This window comes from Gigantopelta aegis, chromosome 1 (assembly GCF_016097555.1).
Source record: "Gigantopelta aegis isolate Gae_Host chromosome 1, Gae_host_genome, whole genome shotgun sequence".
Taxonomy (NCBI): domain Eukaryota; kingdom Metazoa; phylum Mollusca; class Gastropoda; order Neomphalida; family Peltospiridae; genus Gigantopelta; species Gigantopelta aegis.
Window position 1 is genome coordinate 42,639,034 of NC_054699.1, and position 19,406 is coordinate 42,658,439.

The following is a 19,406-nucleotide window of genomic DNA, read 5'->3' on the forward strand; positions in this document are numbered from 1 at the left end:
CAATTTGTATGGCGTTGTCATGGCATTGGTGTCTCAATCTATTGGCGTCTTCTGTCTAGACTTTTAAACTTTTTATAAGCACCAGGTTGGTTCCCTTAAAATGTGACACACGACCGTCGCAGATATGTGGCCTAATTCACTGGACTCTCACAACTTTACGATACCGTCGTTCAATGCAAATATAATCGAAGGACGGTGCTATGTTGCTTAAGAGAACTTTGAGAATTGGGCTAGTGATGCAGATTTAGATAATACTCAAAGAGCTACGAGGCAATACCATTTATCCTTCACGAGTGAATTGATGTTGTCCTTCACGAGCCTTTGGCAAGATAAACGGTATTACCGGTTAGCGAGATGGGTATTCTGTTTATTACTCATCATCAATATTTATAATTTTATGGAATATTTTCAAACGATACTGTTATTGAAGTAGCAGTATACAGTTAGCTCCCTTGTATACCCTGGCGCACAAAGAGTTCGCTTCTTGGTTTTGCACAGATCCATGTTTGAAGCCTAATTATTTCGAAAAGGAAGTAAATTCTTAAGCTTAGTGATAGCCAAGGATGTTTTTTTTTTTTTTTTTTTTTTTTTTTTTTTAAATGACAATAAGTTTGTCACCAGCAACTACAGATCTGGCATCAGACGATATAGAACATGTACTATATTTTCACTATATTTGCCAGACTGGCATCTGCACAATGTTCCAACCTTACTCATTCATTGTTCTTAATAACCATCAGGAAAGGTATACATTAATCAATGTGGATTTTTTATTCTTACTGTTGATGTTTATAGATGTAAATGTATCTAAAGATATGAACGCATAAATATATATATATATATATATATATATATATATATATATATATATATATATATATATATATATATAGATATCACGTTACAGTTACAGACCCAGACATCAAAATACTGCCACACTCGCCAGACCCAGAACCAGCTTCGGTGTGTTTTGGGCCTTGCAAGGGCCGTCTCAAAATGTTTCAGCCACAACAAAATGGAGACGACAAAATGACATCATATTTCACGTGCACAGTCTGGGCTAGGACTTGGGAAGCAACGTCATGCTATGGTGTCGCTTCCCAAAATTACACCATTACACTTGTTATTACACGAGTGTTTCGTATGATTTTTATTAACTCGGTTATGTGAACCATGTGATTAATAAAGGAACATCTGTAATAATTTAAAACTGAAATGTGTAAAAAAAAACCAAAAAATACACAAAACAAACAAACAAAAAACAAACACACATTGTGGTGCACAGTATGTAATACAACTCAAAACGTAGTTGTATAACAATAAATGCTATTTTGTTATTAATATTAGGTCTCACTACACAGTCACTTCAAGGATGAGAATTCATTGATGACGGTCCACTATAGTTCCTAATTGTGACATATCTTGTGATTCACATATTCACTTCTAGTAACTGGGGAATAATTAATACAATTAGTGTTTTTAATGCTAAGGCTGGATTTTGCCCATGTTATTTTGTAATATTGTGCATTGACTTTTTGGAACATGGGTGTATAGCGGAAGAGGCGGTCGGCGTGACTTGGTTCCTGAACAAGTGGTTCCGACCGATATTACAGCCAGATGCGGTCATATAGATAAAACAAAATTGAGAATGAAATGTTGTCAATTTTGGAGTGAAAATAAATTCTTATATAATGTATGTTCGCAATGGTGTATGTTGTTAGTGTCAACGAGAACCCGTTCTGTTGGCAATCTTCATTTGATGTTGAACAATTCAACATGGATTCGTATGACAGATGACAGCTGTGCACTGAGACCTTACCTGTTGCGACGCACCGATTTGGCATGCCACTATCAGAATGCACAGTGTCAGTCTCGGTGCACGGGATACATTAAGTCAATACTTTCCTTAACGTGCACGGCGAGTTGCTTCCCTCTATTTATAAAATTTTCGTTCCACTTTCCAACCCAAACCGTACACTAACTAAGTACACAAACTGCATATATAAACCTATCACATTCTCTGTATCTCCACTTCAAGTAATTTCCACACGTTCTACAAAATAAATCTTTCAACAAAACACTGACCATTTGATTACGGCTTGGCTAGCTTTGAATGAATGAATGAATGAATGAATGTTTAACGACACCCCAGCACGAAAAATACATCGGCGATTGGGTGTCAAACTATGGTAAATGCAACAACAAAATGTGATGATCAACATGAATATAAAACTTCAACAGTTTCTTGGCTAGCTTTAAACATAAGGCTTTGGGAGTCCTGTGAAACCCCGGAAAGAACCGTTTACCGTGTTATGCACCAAGTAAAATACAAAACTAGGAACATTTGCTGCCGTATTTTGTGTTTACTGTTCTACTGTGTAAATTGTTTCTTAACATTTTTTTTTAAACATGAATTATTGCTATAACGATAAACGATAAACGATGAACATGAAGTAAAACATCATTTTATTATTTTCATTTTACTATTTTCTTTGTTATGATGATTAAAAACTAATTCACAGGTAAAAAGAGTAAAAATATAGTTATTATTATTATTATTATTATTATTATTATTTTAAATACCGACCTACATAACAATTTACATTATTTTTTTTAATTTTTTTTTAGCATGTTCCTCTCTAATTACAATTAGCTCCACTTTTACATGTGGATCTAACAGCAGCCCGTTGGAGCTCATGTCCAGTTGACCTTTCATCTGACCAATCAAAACCTTACTTGCCAGTGATTTGAAAAGAATTTGAAAACATTCGGGATTATGCCGAGGGTATACGGAATGATTCAGGTGAATTACGAAGTATGCCTGAAACTAATTTCAATATAAACTTTTATATACAATTCGTTTCAAGACGAAAAAAAAACCTGTGATGGTATAGCGATAAAATCTGTTTATACTAGTATACAATCCAGAGTTTATTACTGCACTTTTCCCCCTATTTTTTCAATGTTGAAATAGACCAACAAGTTCGCCTATTGCATAAATAGTCTCGCCGAATATTTTTAGAATTTGTATGCTCCCGAATAACGCTATAAAAGGCGAAGTGTAATTGGTCGATATTTAAATTGTTATTTATAGATGAAATGTCACCTGAACATGGGAGTCCACGCAATGCTGTTAGATCTTCTGGTACACCAGGTAGAGCTAATTTTAGATTGCATAGGACATGACAAAACTGTAAATGTCACTTTAACTGTCACGACACTATTGTGGGTGAAATTAAAAAAAAAAACCCAAGTTAGTTTTATTTAACGACACCACTTATTGATTTATTAATCATCGGCTATTTGATGTCAGCTATTTGATTACTTTAACATAGTCCTAGAGAGGAAACCTGCTACATTTTTCTATTAGTAGCAAGGGATATTTTATATGCACCATCCCACAGACAGGATAGCACATACCTTTGATATACCAGTCGTGGCGCACTGGCTAGAACGAGAAATAGCCCAATGGGCTCACCGACGAGGATCGATCCTAGACAAATTAAAACATATGTACATGTATATATATATATATATATATATATATATATATATATATATATATATATATATATATATATTCACCACCACTGCCACACCACAACCGCCACTATCATCGTCATCATCATCGTCAATACCACCGCCATCATCATCATGGTCATAATAGTAATAATAATAATAATGATCATCAACACCGCCAGCATCATCATCGTCATAATAATAATGATCATCATCAACATCGTCATTATTACCACTTCTCATCATCACGGACAACATATTAGATTAATAATAATAATAATAATAACCGTCAACGGATCATCATCATCATGATCGTCATCATCACAATATCACTACATTCAACATCATGGTCCAACAACATCTCCTATAATAATAAGGTAATCATAATAAATAGGTGATGTTCAAGGTCATGCTCCAATAAGAAGGTATATGCGTCTCATCATCATCAACAACACTGATCAAATATCATGGTCCATCTTCAATAATAACAATAATCATGAGATAGGGAGTGCGCATGGCAGGACATGCAGACGTTTAAACCGAGCTTATGACTGATTAGCCTTTTTTTTCGATGGGTCAGACGTTTGTGACAAGATTTAAGGACCAGTTAAAACTGTGGTAAAAATATCACTGTGATATTGGTGCCATGCTATCTTAGCCCCAAACCCCAAGTCGCTCTCCGACTATGTTACGATGTTGATCGGTATGTTACTATTTCTTCAGTAAAGCTACTTTTAACATTTGTACGGTTAAAAAAACATATCTCTTATTGCTGTTTTTATTTGTTTATTACATAAATTATTACCTGCATTTGAAAATATGTCGTCCAAACGATCAAACACCAAGCGTAATCTTTCAAGCGACAACAGCATTGAAACTGGTGAAAACATAGTAAACCAAAGTAAAGAAACAACCAACCCCCCCCCCCCCAAAAAAAAAAAAAAAAAAAAATTAAAATTAAAAAAAACCAACAACACAAAACAAACAAACAAACAAAACAAAAACAAAACAAAACAATAACAAACCCAACCAAAAAAACCCAAAAAAACCCTGGCAAACAATGAAAGCCTTACTTTCATAAAGTGCGATCGCGTCAAATACTCCTCCTGAATGTGATTTGAAATCGGTGATGGAACAATGAGATGATGGAACAAAAAAAACACGTATTTCCAAAGATGATCTAAAACGACAGTTAGAGGAAACAAACAACGAAATAATTCAGTCGATGACAGAAGCAATTGAAAAGTTAGAATCTCGAGTACTGGTCCTTGAAATTGAAAAAGATAATTCAGAAAAGAAACTGCATATGGCTAATGTGAACATCATCATTGCACATTGCTTGGGCAAATTTACAAAGAATAAAGCAAGGCCGATTATCATGAAACTTAAATCTTGCACAAGAACCAAGCGCTGTACCAACGCCTCAAACTGAAAGGAACTGGTATGGGTATCAGTGAGGACCTGACGACAAAACAAAATCATGAATATTAAAATAAAAATTGCAGCAACACAATGATGTTGAATCAGCTTGGACAAGAGACACAATCTTTTTTCTTAAGATGAAAGAAAGTGGGGAAATTAAAAGGGTAAATACCGTTTGAGTGTTTACGTGAAAAACTACTTTTGATGACGATTCCAAAACTGAAGACTAAAGCTTTACAATGACGAGACTATTAGTACTAGGTTTTTTTTCCACCATCTTCTTTTTCTTCTTCTTCTTCTTCTTCTTCTGTTTGTTCTTCTTTCTTTTCTTTTCTTTTATTTTCTTTTATTTATTTATTATTATTATTATTATTTATTATTATTATTATTATTATTATAATTATTTACTTATTAGTTCAGTGTTCGTTTTTATTATTACTATTAAGTAGTAGTAGTAGTAGTAGTAATAATAATAATAATAATAATAATGGTGGTAGCAGTAATGGTAGTCGTAGTAGTATAATAATAGTAGTAGTAGTAATAGTAATGGTAGTACATGGTACAGTAATAATAATAATAATAATAATAATAATTGTAATATAGCTAGGAAACAGTTTTGATTGTGACATAAGTTGTTCAGTTACCAGTTACTATACATGTTCTTTTTTGTTACTTGTAGTTAACAATTGTATAAATAGAAAAACACTTGGCCGTATGTGATAATACATTTTTATGTATTTATTTCGCAAATCTTTGTATTGTGGGCATTGCATTATAAAATGGTATTCATCTTCTATAACATTTGTATTACAAATTGTACACTTTCTTTCTGATCTTTCGATGTTACGATATCGGCCAACTAATTTCCTTTTATCAAATTACTCTACAGTGGGGATTGGCATAAAATACATATCAATATATATTAAGAAAATAAACTAGGAAGTTATAAAATTTAGCCAAAATCAAATACCGGTATTCATAAACTCAAAAAGAATCCCTTAAATGTATAGCACACCTCAGGTCGGAAAAGAAAATTTTCACACCAACTGAGCGTGGAAATTTTCGTTAAGTTATACACATTCATATGTAGGAAATATATAAACACAATAAAGTGTCTGCACACACAAACATCTATATAAATGTTTGCATAGGAATAAAGTCATCAATCAATGTCAATGTTTACTTCATAACAAGTTATTAAAGACATTGACGTAATACATCACTGGGGTTAACGGGATAAAGTATCTGGAAATACGTTTGAAGATCCTAGAAGGTGTTTAATTTGCAGGCCGTATCCTTGAATCATAAGACTCCACCTCAGTATTCTTTGGTTGATGTGCTTTACACGGTTAATAAATGTCAGTGGATTATTGTCCGTGTAGACCGTCGTCGTCTTGGAAGAGCATGCCAACTGCAAGCTTAAACTGTTTTGTAAAATCAGGAGCAGATAGGACTGATGCACTGTTTTGCATAATTTTAAGCTGTTTGAAAGCATGGTCACACTTCTCACTCCACACAAACTTGGTTTGTTTTCCCCAGCAGGTCAGCCAATGGCTTTGCGACTTAAGCGAAGTTAGGGCAGAATAGTCTATAATACCCCGCCATTCCCAGGAATCGCCGGAATTCCTTCCTGTTAGTAGGTGCAGGAAACTGGCTCATGGCATCAACTTTTGTGGCCACTGGGGTTACGTGACCAAAGCCCATTTTATATCGCAGAAACAATATCTCTACTTTAGCGAACTCACACTTGGCCAGGTTTATGGTTAAGTTCGATTCAGCTAATCTTTGTAACATTCTTCTGAGAGTGATTAAGTGTTGTTTCCAAGTAGTGGTATGAATGACAACATCGTCCAAATATACACTAACATTTTAAATTCGTGTAGAACAATGTTCCCCAGTCTCTGGAAGGCTGCTAGAACGGTTTTTTAAACCAAACGGCATTACTCTGTACTGGTACAGACCTGCAGGGGTGCAAAATGCAGTTACACTTTTAACACAATCCGCAAGAGGAACCTGGCGATAGCCCTTCAATAAATCAACTCTCGTTATGTAACTTGCACCACCCACACTGTCAATATAGTCGTCGATTTGAGGTAATGGGTATGAATCCGCTTGAATCAGCTGGTTTACACGTCATAGGTCAACACATAGGCGCTTGGTTCTGTCCGGTTTAGGAATCAAAACACATGGTGAAGCCCATGCACTATTTGACGGTTCTATTATGTTCTTCTCCAACATGTATATTATTTCGGCCCGAAGTATGTCTGTCTACTCTGGGCACATACAATACGGCGGTTATCTCACAGACTTTGGATCACCAACGTCGACGTCTGTACCAGTATATTAGCACAACTTGGCACATCTGGGAATACTGTTTGAAAGTCTTTGATAATGTCAGTCAACTCGTCATGCTGAGTTGCGTTCAGGTGACTCAGCTCAGCGTCAAGGTTATTTAAGATGTCTTGGTTATGTAGACGGACGTCTGCTTCTGGGAGAACCATTGCTGTTGGTGACTCACTGTATTGGCTTAATGAGTCTAACACCACCATTCCCACTTGAGATACCTTACCAACATCCAGAGAACTGTTATACATTGGTTTTAACATATTTGCATGGCAATGCCACTGTTTCCTGCCACGATCCTGCGTCAGTATGATGTAGCCTGTACTACTAACTTTACGGTGCACTAAATATGGACCAAAGTATAGAGCTTGTAAGGGGGCTTTGGGAATGGGTAACAATAACAATACCTTATCGCCAGAGTTAAAACTTCTTTCCTTTGTGTCCCTATTATACAGACATTTCATTTTTTTTCTGGCTACATTCTAAATGTTTGCTAGCCAAGTCATTTGCTTTTCACTATTTTTCTTTGATTCCAACCACATATCCTAGCAAATTTCCTTCATCATTGTTTTTCAGCCAAGCACCTTTAATTCGTTTAAGAGGCCCCTTATGGGGTTGTTCTAAAACTAACTGAAATGGTATAAATCCTAACGATGTTTGAATTGCATCCCTAGCTGCACATAAGACATAGTGTATGCCTTCATTCCAATTTTTCTCATTCTCTGCGCAATAGCATCTTTCTAAGGCCCCTTGACTCTGTGGATGGCATGCTGTAGACTGTATTTTAATGGCTAAAATACTAATAACCTGTCTAAATAATTTTGACATAAAATGTATCCCCTGGTCTGACTGAATTTCGGACAGTAATCCTACCAATAATAAAATACTTGACCAGTGCCGTAGCGACCACTTGTGTCGTAATCTTATGCAATGGAATAGCCTCCAGAACTCTCGTTGTCGTACACATGATAGTAAGGAAGTACTGATTCCCCTGTTTTGATTTTGGCAACGGGACAAGAATTTCAACTTGTACCCGAAAAAATAATTCACCCACTATTGGAATGGGCTGCACTGGTGTCCGAGGTATTTTTTTATTAGGTTTACCACACACCTGACAAATGTGACATGTTTTACAATATTCATATACCTCTTGTTGCAAACTTGACCAATAAAATTCAATAACAATCCACATATAGGTTGTATGCCTACCTAAATGTCTCCCGAATTGTGAATCATGTGCTAGACTAAGTATCTCATCTGTAAAGATCTTTGGAACAACAACTGAACTCGTTCTTCCCGAACATCATTCGCCATATCATGTTCATCAACATCTACTGAATGTACACTTTAGCGCATCAGTACTCCATCCTTCGTATAAAACCCAACTTTCCCTTTTTGTATTTTATCGATTCCCACCACCTTTTCCCGCAATGGTTTTAAGGTCTCATCCAGTTTCTGGTGCCTACACACATTTCCCTTGCTCCATCATCAGTCCTTATTTCCCCTTTTGATTGGCACAATTATGACCTCCTTACATTTTTCATTTACAGATTAGTTTACAATGTGTACTACCTATTCTGGTTTGCTATGTTCTTTTAGCACATTTTATCTGCCATGAAAGAATTTCCTATGTCTACCTCATCCTCATTTGACATTTCCCTTTTTGCCATGGAACATGTAATTACACACGCCGGAAATAATTGTACAAACAATTTTTTAGTATCTTAATGCCCCAAATGGTTTATTACAAACCACCAAATGTCATGTGAAAACCTGATTGACACTTAAGTCATTACCTAACCGAAAATCCACCCATCTCATCAGTAGCTTGTCTACAACACCGACAAAACAGAACAGAACTTTATTTCTCCCAGGCCGTTACACAACGGCATATGGGGAATATGAAATAACAATATTTGACAGTAACAAGATCGGTTTTACAGGAGATAATATATATGTATACAGTACAATGCATATATGTAATAAATTCACAATGTAATATGTAATGGTATTAACACAGCTATGTATGGCGTGGAACAATCATCATACTGCACATGCACAAAAATATACGCAAACACTCATACATATATACGTATACACATACACATACATACATATACATACACACACATATATATACATATACATACATATACAAACACAAACACACACATATATACTCTTCAAAAAAAGAAACGCAAAAGGGTACAAATGGGTTATAACTCCGATTTTATGTTTCCTACCGGTTCATGCTTTGTGAATATAAGGTCATTGCATGTCCCAAACACATTCCCACGGTTACATTCGATAAAACGCAGCTACTGTACAATAAAGTTCCAAAATGTGAATATTCGCAAAAACGCAGCCACGTGCAAACCATGTCACCACTGCACGTGCGTTGTCTGCACGTGCAACATGAACACCGACAGTATAAAAGTGCAGGGTGTTCGCTTGCCTGGCCTCTGTATCTGGCCGACAGTTGACAATCCAGGACATGCCACGTCTCAGTGAACCGCAGAGAAACAATGCCATCGGCCGACTAGACGCAGGCGAATTCAGAACGGCCGTTGCCAGGGCATTCCATGTGTCCCCAAGCACCATCTCCAGACTGTCGGACCGTTACCAGCAACATGGATCAACACGTGACCTCCCTAGATCCGGTCGACCACGGGTCACTACCCCCGGGCAGGACCGCTACATCCGGGTACGCCACCTTTGGGAACGATTGACTACTGCCACCTCCACAGCCGCAGCAATACCAGGTTTGCGCAGGATATCCGACCAGACCGTACGGAACCGCCTACGTGAGGTAGGAATTCGTGCCAGACGTCCAGTTCGAGGTGTCATCTTAACACCACAACACCGTCGACTCCGACTGCAGTGGTGCCAGATTCATCGACAATGGCCTCAACTGCGATGGAGACAGGTGTGGTTCAGTGACGAGTCCCGATTTCTGCTCCGACGTCATGATGGAAGATGTCGCGTGTATAGGCGTCGTGGTGAACGTTATGCGGCAAACTGCGTGCAGGAAGTGGACAGATTCGGCGGGGGTAGTGTCATGGTGTGGGCAGCCATCTCACACACTGGCAGAACTGACCTGGTCCACGTGCAGGGCAACCTGAATGTACAGGGCTACATTGACCAGATCCTCCGGCCACACATCGTTCCAGTTATGGCCAACGCCAACGCAGTGTTCCAACATGACAACGCCAGGCCTCACACAGCACGTCTCACAACGGCTTTCCTACAGAACAACAACATTAATGTCCTTCCTTGGCCATCGATATCACCGGATTTGAACCTAATTGAGCATCTATGGGACGAGTTGGACCGACGCCTCCGACAGCGACAACCACAGCCCCAGACCCTGCCCGAGCTGGCAGCAGCCTTGAAGGCCGAGTGGGCCACCATCCCCCGGGACGTCATCCGTACTCTGGTTGCTTCAATGGGCAGGCGGTGCCAGGCAGTTGTCAACACACGCGGAGGCCACACCCGGTATTGACTCCAGATGACCTTGACCTTGGTGGTGTGTCCTATCACTTACTCACAATGGACTAGAGTGAATTGTGAACAATCCTGCAACATTTGGTAATTATCGGACTCACCATTCAATAATTAAATCAATTCTCCAAATGTTATGACAATGTGGTTTTGCGTTTCTTCTTTTGAAGAGTATATATATATACACGCACACATCCATCTACATACATATATATTTTTTTTTCATTTGTAGGCAGCTGTAGTTTTAGGGTTTATGGAATTTGTTAATAATTTCTTTTATTAATTTGCATAGTTTCTTAAGGGCACTTATTTTATTATTAGTCATCAAACGCTTATATTTCAGCATACTGGGTTTAATATAATAGTATGGCTTTAACAATGAGTGACGTAGATTTACGAAAAATGTGCAGGTGAATAAATAGTGAAATTCATCTCCTATGTCATTTGTATTACATAAGGTGCATGTTCTGTGTTCCACTGGGGTGTTGTTCCAGCGCCCTGTTTCAATAGGCATATAATAGTTGGAGGTTCTAAATTTTAGTAAAGTAGTCCAGGACGTTTGTGGGAATAGGATAAGATATTTGTCTAAACTAAGATTTTCATTAAATATAGCGTACGTTTTACCTCATGATGATGCAGATACATCACTATTCCATTGTTGTAGATATTGATAATTTTGTCTTAGCTTTACGTGGTCAAGAAGCAGCTTTATAGAAGAAAAGTTCTGTGTCAGCAAAATATCGGTCATACCTAAGTTATTGAATATATCTTCCACATATTCCATCCATTTATAGTTATATCCATTTATAATTGAGTCGCGTGACATTAATTCGTGCAGCAGAAACTTATAATTATTTGTTGAATAACCAGGTTAAGGTTTTTTTTCCTAATTCTCCATATAGCATGAAGAGTGGGGTACCTTTTTTCATGGGTAGGATATGCCTCAAGAATGTAATATGAACATTTTCAACAATATCAGTATTTTCATAACCCCATATTTCGCATCCATGTAAAAGAATCGGAAGTACAATTGAGACAAATAGTTTTAGTTTACATTCCACTGAAAAGTTGTTATCTTTAGATTTTGATAGAACAAAGTACATTGCTTTTATTGCCTTTTGTTTAAGAATTTTTTTTTGTTATATTAAATTTGTTTAGTTTTGTAAAAGTTAAGCCTAAGTATTTATATTCTTTTACGTTTTCAAGTTCATGGTTTCCAAGTGTAAATACCTTCTTGTGATCGTTTCCATTACCATTAAAAATGATTATTTTAGTTTTATTTGCATTGACTTTTAGTTTCCATTTGTTATAATACTTCGAAAATACATTTAGTGATTGCTGTAAGTCAGAGGCATTAATTGCGAGAAGGATACTCCATTACAATTTTGAAATTTAAAAAGTTTTCTAGATCATTTAAATAGAGAGAGAATAGGACTGGCGACACATTTTCTCCTTGGCGGACTCCGATGTTGCAAGGGAACTGTTCTGAGGTTCCATTGACTGTACAAATACATGATTTTATTCCTTGGTACATTTGATTTATGATTTTTAAAATGTTTCCATTTATGTAATTGTCTAATAGTTTTTGCTACAGACACGTTCTAGAAATTAAATCAAACGCCTTTTGGAAGTCAACAAAAGCTCAGAATAGTTTCTTTTTTCTTTTCTTTAAAATTTCTATCAGTGAATGTATATTAAATAGATGGTCTGTGGTGGAATAACCTGTCGAAAAGCAGTTTGGGCTTCGTTCAATATGTCGTTTTCTTCAATAAATTTGTTCAATCGGTTATTTAAAATTGTTGTAAATAATTTCGAAATGCAACATAGTAACGTTATTGGTCTATAGTTTTCTGATAATAAGCGACTGCCTTTATTTTTGAAAATGGGTTTAATAACTCCAATTAGCCATTCACTAGGATAAACTCCATTTTCCAGGATTATGTTGAAAAAATTTACATAGATTGGCAACATCATGTTCGCAGTCGTTTTAACATATTCATTGATAATATTATCAATTCCTGGTGCCTTTCCATTATTCAACTGTTTTATAGCCTTTATTATTTCTCTTTCTTCTATCCTTTGATTTAAAACATTTTCTCCGTCTAAGTCTATACTATGTACATTTATTTTTATTTCATTGTCATCTGTTTCGCCTTTGTTTAAATTTTTGAAAAATATATAAAAATCATCTAGAGGTGATAAGTTTTTTTCTTCGTTTGGTCGTTTGAGTAGTTTATAAAAGGCTTTAGGGTCGGTTGTTCTTAGTTGACGCATTTGGTTTTCTATATTAAATTTTTGGACTGACTGTTCTCTCAAAAGTCACTTTTTGTATGATTTACTTGCATTTATTAGTCTTATCTTATTTTCTACAGTTTTATACAAGTTATAAGGTTTTTTGGGCTTCACGGTATTTTCCGCGTAGCGCTCTACATCTGTACGACTTTCCGAACAATGTTGGATTTAACAGGCCGCTTGTTCGCCCGAGAACGTGCATGACCTAAGGTCGATTCGGCTGCATCTAAAAATAGATTGTTTAGCTTCTCTGTTGCTTTGCCGACACGTGCTTGGACGTCAACAGACTGATTACCAAGAATTGTTAATATGTTTGCAAGTGAGTCCCCATTGATTTTATTTTTGAATTCAGTAGACTTATCTGGTTTCCATTTACCTGGCTTCTTTTTTGTAGGAGGTGTTATAATTCCAACTGTATCATTATCGCAGGTTTGTTTATTTATGTCTATGCTCAGTATTAGGCCGCAGTGAACATCCGAGAAAAGTGGGTCAAATGCACACACTTGAAAAACATTTGTTATTTTAAATATATGATGAGTGGCAATGGCATAATCTACAACACTACTGTCTTTACAAGTAACTTTTCCCACATGTTTATCATCACCCAATCTGCCATTCACTATATTATATAGACAGACCTGTCAACCCTCCCGGATTCCGCGGGAGTCTCCCGGTATTTGATCAAATCTCCCTTAACCTGTGCGGGAGACAATTTCTCCTGTTAAATTACATTTTTGTAAGCATAAAAAAAAAATCGATCCTCTTTTGTCAAAATAACATAAGGGAAGTAACTCTGCCTTTTTTTCTTATTCGGAAAATGTAACAGGCCGAATTGTCCCGACTGTTTAACCTTTGCCGAAGTGAGAATTGTGGGATAGCCTATTTATATTGTTAAAAAAGCACATGGAGTTTATAAAATGACGTGTTATTATAATGTTTGTTGTCATCGTAATGGCTACGAAGCGTGTTGCCGCTAATTCAACAGACTGTGTATTGACATTCAGTGTTGCCATATAAAAAAAACAACTAAAAACTATCCAATTTAGTTCTAATAACACCCCTGAATTGTAAAATGTCTTCCCACTGGATTACATAATGCAACTATGACGAATCTGAACTGCCAGACTCCGAGTTGACAGCGATACACACGATGCATGTTAAAATCACATGTCACAGCAAGACAACGAAAAGACCAATTAGCTGTATAAACATACTTGTGTCAGTTAATTTTGTACGTTGTGTTTGACATTGACATAAAGTTACTCACGGAAATGGGTATAATTCCGGTATATTTCACACGATGTCCGTAATGAGGTTTTACTTATGATTAATGAAAATACAATGTTTATTGCATCATTATAATGATTTTAAATAAGTACCACGCCACCGTTCCTCTTTATAGTAAAAACTGAATATTAATTTATAAGATTTATATAAATTTGTCTTTGGTACTTAGGTACACTAACCACAAATGATAATGTAACGCAACCTGTAAGGCTGTAAGTGTAATACCGTAAATGTACTAATTAAAAATTTTATTTCTTGTTCATGTTCTTAATATTTTTGGATAAAATATTTTTTTTTTTTTAAATATGTATTAAATCATAATAATATTTAAACTTAAAAAAAAACAAAAAGAAAACCAAACTTTTTTTTTTATTTATTTATTTATTATTATGTTTTTTAAATGCCAAGATCTAAGGTTAAAAAGTATATATGACATTATATAGTATTCATATAACTTATTGTAATAATGTTTTTTTTAAATCTTGCGATTTTGGGTTAAATTGTGTGAATTTAAAAAATCTCCTACTTTTTGACAAAATCTCCTGCTTTTTCAACACACACCTGCTTTCTCTTGACTAAAGGTTGACAGGTCTAATATATAGTTTGTGATTGACATAAATTCAATATTTAATACCATGACTATTTACTTTGCCTGAATCATATGATTCTAATTTTAAAATGTCATTAACAAAATCCAACAAGTCATTTTCTATATTATTTAGCATGTCTGTGTCTGTGTCAATTATAGGGTAATCAGGAAAACATTTTGTTCTAGCATTAAAATCACCTAGTAGTAGTAATGGGCTATTTTTTCTGTGTAGTTGCAATCTAATTAAAATTAGCTCCACTATTACATGTGGATCTAACACCAGCCAGTTGGAGCTCATGTCCACCAATCAAAACCTGACTTGCAGAATCCTGCCAGTGATTTAAAAGTAATTTGAAAACATTCCGAATTATCCTGAGGGTATACGACATATTTCGTGTGAATTACGAATGCCTTATTTAGACCAGTAGAACTAATTTTAATCGGATTGCTAACAACACTGCGTAGTCCCCAATGTCCAGGTAACATTTCGTCTGTAAATAATAATTTAAATATTGACCAATCACACTTCGCCTTTTATAACGTTATTTGGGAGCATACAAATTCTAAAAATATCGGGCAAGTCTATTTTAGAGGCCGCAGTACAGCGAACCAATACGTACGGGGTGGGTTATCAGTCTTCAATTTTACATTAAAAATTATTTATTTATTTATAAAAAAAAAAAAAAAAAAAAATCAGTCTTCAGTTTTACATTACAAATTATTTATTTTATAAAATAAAACATGTTTTAAGGTTGGTGTAGTTGGTAATTTCATTTTCTATGATGTCAAATGTATTTTCTTTATAGTATGGAGATCCCATAGGGGGAATGTATACCACGCCGACTGTTAGTTTTTCGCAAAATTCAGTTTTTATACCGATGGCAATTCCACCAGATGGATGTAATCTTTTCTTCCTATTATTCAAAAAGAGAGTATAACCTGGGATTAATGTACATAAACTGTCACATTCACCGGTTTTAGTTTCAGTGAAACAAAGAATATCATGTTTGGATATAAATTCTACAAACTCTGGAATTTTTAGTTTACTTCTAAGACCACACACATTTATACTGAAAAAGGATAATTGCGTATTTACAAAATTTTCTTTTCTTTTGAGGGAGGAGGTTTGAAAACTGAGGTTGTTATATACTTTTTTAGTAACAGAAAGTTTGTCAGTTGTTTCAGTGGAAATGCTGGGTACATGAACATTTGTTACATTTGTAAAATTATCAAGTGGTAAATATGCATTTCTATTGCTGCTACAAGATGAAATAATATTTGTATGCAGATAATTAACAGAAAAAGGACATGTACTAGTATTCACAGTACTACCATTCGTTTGATAAACATTTGTAATATTAGCTGATTGTGAATGAACATTTGCAGTACAACCATAAGATAAATCAGCATTTGTGATATTTACACATGGTACATATACATTTGCATTGCATTAATATCATTTACACATGTTGAATCAACATTTATAATATAGCCTGTTGGTAAACATGTGTTATCATATCTAGTTCTATCAGACAGTAAATCAGTGTTTGTCATATTAGTTGATGGCACATGCATATTTAATGAACCCACACAAGGCGGGTAAACATATATAGTGTTTTCTGGTGGCTGATAGATGCATGTTGAGCTAACACAGGGTAAATCAGGGTTAGGCATAGTTGCAGATAATATGTAAACATTCATTGGATTTGTATAAGGTGGGTCTAAATTCCTAATATTTACAGATTCTTTTATATGGATGTGAAATATGGGGCTATGAAAACATTGATATTATTGAAGCTATTCATATTAAATTTTTAAAGCACATCCTACCAGTAAGGAAAGGAACCCCACTATTCATGATATACGATGAACTTGGAAGAAAACCCCTTAAATTAATTATCCAACAAAGGATGTTAAGTATCTGGGCCCGAATTGTTTCTGGAAAACAAACAAAAACATCCCTCTTATTGTATCAACTAATGTTACACGACTCTAACATATCTGGATATAATTATAAGTGGATAAAACACGTGGAAAATATATTTAACCAACTAGGTATGACCAGTATTTGGATGTCACAAAACGTTTCATCTATACCACTATTTATCCATAACGTTAAATTAAGACAAAACGATCAGTATCTACAACAACGGAATAGCGACATAGCTTCATCATCAAGGGGTAAAATGTACACCACATTTAAAGAACATCTAACATTAGAAAAATATATTATAAAATTACCACAAATATCCTGGACTACGTTAATAAAATTTAGAACATCAAACCATTACTTACCAATCGAAACAGGACGATGGAACAACACCCCAGTAGAAAGCAGACTATGTACACTATGTAACAAAAATGACATCTCAGACGAATTTCACTATCTACTTACATGCTCTTTCTTTAATAACTTCCGAATTTTTTTGTTAAAGCCATATTATTATAACAAACCCAATATGCTGAAATTTAAACAATTAATGACAAATGACAAAATAAGTCTTAAAAAAAAGTTGTGCAAATTAATAAAAGAAATTATGGATAAATTCGGTAAACCTTAAAAAGAAATGTCTCCCAAGCTTATGCTGTCTTATTCCGACTATTACTACTATCTATGTTATAGATTATTCTATTAGAAATATATTTCATTTTGTATTATTATTATTAGACCTTTTTTGTTTTGATATTGTACATATAAATTGTATCCTGTAAACCCCATCCTGTCACTGTCATATAATTATTGTTAATGTACCTCATATGCCGCTGAATAGCGGCCTGAGTGAAATAAAGTTCTGTTCTGTTCTGTATGTATATATGTATGTATGTATGTATGCCTACAAATGACTGTCAGGTCAGATGTCGGGAATTAACGTGCTTATATCAATCCTCGTTACGAGCACGCTCGTTACGAGCACGATTTCTGACTAGGGCCAGAAACTGTGCTCACAACGAGAGGGGTGGGGAGAGTGTTAGTAAAAAAAAAAAAAAAAAAAAAAAAAAAAAAAAAAGGTTTATACATTTGATTAGATAAAAATACTAATTAATGGTTAAATAAACTTTATTTACAAGGAAGTTAAAAAGTGTTTATACAAAGGGTTAAAAAGGGTTCTCTGTTCTGTTCTGTTCTGTCCTTTTATCTGTTAAAACACTCACCAATCAAATGCCCTGTTTTCTTACTATAATAATATGTTGGTCTGAATAGCTTCGAATCATCTTTGTGCATTGAAGCTTTACCTAACCTCTTGTCCGTTGCTGTGACTACCATTATCTCGGGGTGGTCTTGAGTTGTTACTACTCCAATTGTTCCGGTTAAGTACTTGATTAGGACCTCTCCACGAAGCAGTTCTTTGTACATTTACCTCGGAATAAGAGTGTGGTACTTTGTGATTTAACATAAAATTGCCAACTGCTACCGCGGCCTCGTTTAATGTGCTAATCCCTTGGTCTTCTAAATTAATTTTAACAGGTGTGGGAACCCCATTTTTAAAATCTTCAAGTAGCATTAATTCTCTTACCTTTTTGTACTCCCCGTTTATGTTCTATGTAATCAACCAATTTTCGTAACAACTCTTCCTTTTTTCCCCATCAAATTCACAAAATGATTCGAAATCATGTTTCTTTAAATAGTGAAACTCCTGACGGTAAGCCTCGCTTGTGTTTTCATCTCTCCGTCACATATATCTTCCAACCCACTACCTCGGTGACGTCACGTAAACTTTCAATCAGCTGATTCATTCCCGTAACTCACTTTGATAACGTTCGGTTAAGCTATATATTCCTGAAGAGGACGTGACGGAAAGCACCTTCAAGAAATGATGGCTCACAACGTTCTAAGCGATAATTGTCTTAAGTTGTGTTTGTTTAATTAACGTATCTTGTGATTAATATTCCCATCCCTGGTGTTAGATAAGGTTATGATACATCAAATTAACCTGTGAGCCGCGACGAATAGAGCTATCTAAGCAGGCATTATTAACAACTAAAGGTAAACATTCAAATGATAACCCTTGTGCCAAGCCCAAAAAAGCTATAATTTACCCGATTAACTAATTAGTACAACTTAATTACAACTCCCAACTAAATTCCTTTTGCCAATTTACTCTACAGTGGGGATTGGCATAAAATGCATATGAAGATATATTAAGAAAATAAACTAGGAAGTCATAACATTTAGCCAAAATCAACTACCGGTATTCACAAACTCAGAAAGATTCCCGTACATGTATAACACTACAATAGACAAATCTCCTAAATGCCATATATATATATTTGACAGACAAGTAATCGATGTATAAAATAATACAATTATTATCTGTTCAAAACCAGAAAGAACTCTGTAATCTTGATAAATATATCAAACAGGCAACACATTTACGTTCTCAACTCATTTGAATATCCATCCTCCAAACACACAATCTCTCATGTATATATTTCTGTTTATGTATCATTGTAT